The sequence below is a fragment of the Prionailurus bengalensis genome, chromosome F2 (assembly GCF_016509475.1).
Source record: "Prionailurus bengalensis isolate Pbe53 chromosome F2, Fcat_Pben_1.1_paternal_pri, whole genome shotgun sequence".
NCBI lineage: Eukaryota > Metazoa > Chordata > Mammalia > Carnivora > Felidae > Prionailurus > Prionailurus bengalensis.
This window is the reverse complement of record NC_057353.1, coordinates 18,716,282-18,719,652: the sequence shown is the minus strand read 5'-3', so window position 1 is coordinate 18,719,652 and position 3,371 is coordinate 18,716,282. Positions and strand designations below refer to the sequence as shown.

Below are 3,371 nucleotides of genomic sequence, written 5' to 3'. Positions count from 1 at the left end.
TTTCCCTGTACCATCATGTTAGGAATTTACTTCACCTGGCTCTCTAGTTAGGTTTTTCTGTTTCCCAAACTCCATATCTTTTCTTTCTTGGTCTACAAATTCAATTTACTTGAACACCCAGTAGGTTCCTGAGAAAGGGTGCACGAAGGTCAATATGTTGCATCTTTTAAAATATTTTATTCTAATCTCACCACTTGACTATTGACCATAAAATCCTAGATTGGAAATAATTCTCTCAGAATTTGGAAGGCACAATTCCATCATTTCCTGACAACAGCATTGCAGTTGAGAGTCAAATTCCATTGTGGTCCCCAGGCTTGTGACAACTTCTTCTGATCCCCTCCTCATCCCATCCCATACCCCAGCCCTTCCCCTGAACTATGCTTAGACGTTTTCCAAATCATATCTTTATTCCTAATATTCTGAAATTTCTTGGTAGTGGTAACTTATTTTTCTCTTAGTAACTGTGCTAGGCACTTAGTCTTTCGGTTGAGGAAAGCACATTCTTTTCAACCCGTTATTGGAAATTTTCTTCTGTCATCTTCTCCTCCCTCACCTTCTCCTCCCACGTTTCCTCTTCCTCCTCCTTTGATAATTTCCTTTGTCACATGTTTTCAATTCTCACTGCCTGAAATACCACTGAGTTAATGTTGCCTAATTCTATAATTTTCTTATCTTTGTTCTAGTTTTCCAACTTTGGGGTAGATTTTGGGGGAGTCTTTGGGGGAGATCGCTTCCCATCCTTCCCATCCTCCTGTTAATTTTGTCTGTATTTAGGAGATAGGATCTACTATTTAAGAGATTTTTGCTATCTGAATACTCATTGTTTATAGCATCTTGTCTTTAATTTTTTAATTCTGTTTTCTCTCTCTTCTTTTACTGAAAGAAAATAAATTTTCTTTTAATCTGGCTTATTGGTCCCATACTTCATCTATCAGTACATTTGCTATTATTTAAAAATGGAAATGTCCTATACTGACAGTAAAGTGTGCAATTTCTTTGATGAATCCAGTCCTCTATTTTAGTTCTCTGTATTAATCTGAATAACAGATGCCTATTTTAATTTACAAGGCAGATGGCAAACTTTCCCATAGATCTTGTGAGATTTCACCTTGTCATGGACTTTGTGTTTTAAGGTTGAGGTAATGAAAACTTGAGCAACAAAATAGTCAAGCTACACAAGCAATGAGCTATGGCCTCAGATGCTCTCATTATATTCTCTCCCTTTCCTTTAGGCCAGGGTAGCTTTCTACCTGGCCAATGGAAAACAGCAACTGCTGTAAAACCTGAAAATAAATTGTTCTAAACCCAAATCCCAGAGCATTTTAGTAGGCTTTTCTATGGGCATTTTTGAAGCATTTTAAGGAAAGTACTAAACACCCAGCTCCCTCTTCAGAACAGATCCAAAGAAAAGCTCTGCTCCTTCATATGCTTTTGTTCAATTCCATCACATTCCATTCACATCTTCTGCTAACTAGGGTGAAGAGCCTTAGGCTGGTTTAAATAGCACAAACTGCACTTTTGTTAATACTATTTTTCTCTCAGTGTAAGTTCTCGATGCTGACATTTCCAGTGTTGGGAAGTACAAATACTGTTAAACATCCTCCTTCTTTTCATTGCCAGACAATTCCTCTTTCTCTATCTTCTCCTGAAGGATAATCAACAGCTTGAGATAGATGTTTCAGAACATAAACTACTGCATGAAGACCCTCTATGCTCACCCAGACAGTATGTGCCTTCTGCCACACATGTCACTTCAGAGATAATGCCCTGGTAGAGAGCATTTCTTGTCCTGAGTAAGTAGTATAGCCCTGCCTGTCTCAGGTCTACAGATACAGCTTATCTCTGGAGGCAAGCTGGATAAAGATCAGTTTCTCTTCTTGGAGGCTATCCTTTTTCCAAATGGCATATCTGTTACAATAATATCCACAGAGCCAGTTCTCAGGGAGGAATTCCAGATATCCCATTGAACAGCTCTTGGTCAATAAAGAAGAGATATTATTGGCAGCCCTATTCACAGCCAATGTATTGTTATCACCGGCAATATAACCATTAAACCATTCTGTAGCCCCCTCTATTGGTATTGACTCTGTTCCAGACATCCCTTCAACTATTAAATGAGTATGTTGAGGACACAGAGACTGAGCATCCCATAGGTGAGAGTAGATCTGAATTGTAGCTCCAAAATGTGAGCTGTTTCTTTGGTGGACACTCTCTTCTGTCAATGCAATGCCTACAAAGATTTGGTTATCATGGATATTCAAGAATCTCCACCTCAAAGTTGGTCATGTCAGCTTTCTACTTCAATTAATCCTGAACAGCACACCTAGAATTTCTTGCAGCCTGATTTGAGGTACAGCAGTGTTTCTCTCCTGCCCTATTGCATATGACTCTAAACTTTAACACTTGAGGATCAGTTTCTCCTTCTGAGCTTTCATCAGTCTTATCTTTGCAAGATGCCAAGCCATTACCTACTAATGTTGGTATCTTTTTGATAGCTGAATTTTCATAATAGTCTAAGGTATGTGAATCTAAGCTAGTGTTCTCGAATTCTTTTAACATCTTTGTCATCTGTTTTGTCTCCTCATCCATTATCAATCTTACCTTTACTTGAATTCTGATTTATCTTTTTATGTATTTTTTTCCTGGAAACTGGTGTTAATTTTCCATATTTTTAAAGGGTCTGAGCATGGGAGCTTCCAGCCAATTCTTCAAAATCCTTTAACACTTCTTCTTTTGTTTCTTTGAACTGGTAATCTTCAAACTCATGAACAACCACAAGTAAGTGATCAACTGATCTCAGACAATAAGCCTGAGCCAGACTTTCACTGAAATGTCAGAATATACCTCACTTCATTTCTGCAGAGTTTGTACGATGAGCTCAGTTTCTCTCTCATTTCATCTGCTGCCATTTGTTCAAAACCAGTAGGTTCAGTGGCTCCACTAGTGACTTGGAGATGCTTAGACTCACTTCTGAGGCCAGTTTCTTTCATGAAGGTTCACATCCAAGAAGCGGTTAATGGTTTCTTGAACTTCGGACATGTTGGCAGTTCTTCTAAGATCTATCTATAACATCGTCTTGACCGCCAGAACAGACCCTTCCAGCTCCAGCACCCCACAGGCATACCCCAATGCTATGTTTTCTCTTCTCTCTCAAGATTTTGGGTATAGGACTTTTTTCAAGAAATTTATTAGCAAAATGTTGAAACACATACAAAAATTGAAAGAATTTTAGAGTGAATGCCAATATACCCATCATCCAGATTCTAGTGGCAACATTTTACTATACCTGCTTTTTTGCATATTTATTCCTACATTGATACATTGCATGCTTTTATGCATTTTAAGATAACTTGTAGATAAGTGTATGT

General features: G+C 38.2%; 1 pseudogene; it reads right to left on the bottom strand.

The window, feature by feature from the left end:
• Nucleotides 1-1,613: 1,613 nt before the first annotated feature.
• On the bottom strand, nucleotides 1,614-3,042 carry LOC122495968 (annotated as a pseudogene).
• Between the last annotated feature and the right edge of the window lie 329 nt (nucleotides 3,043-3,371).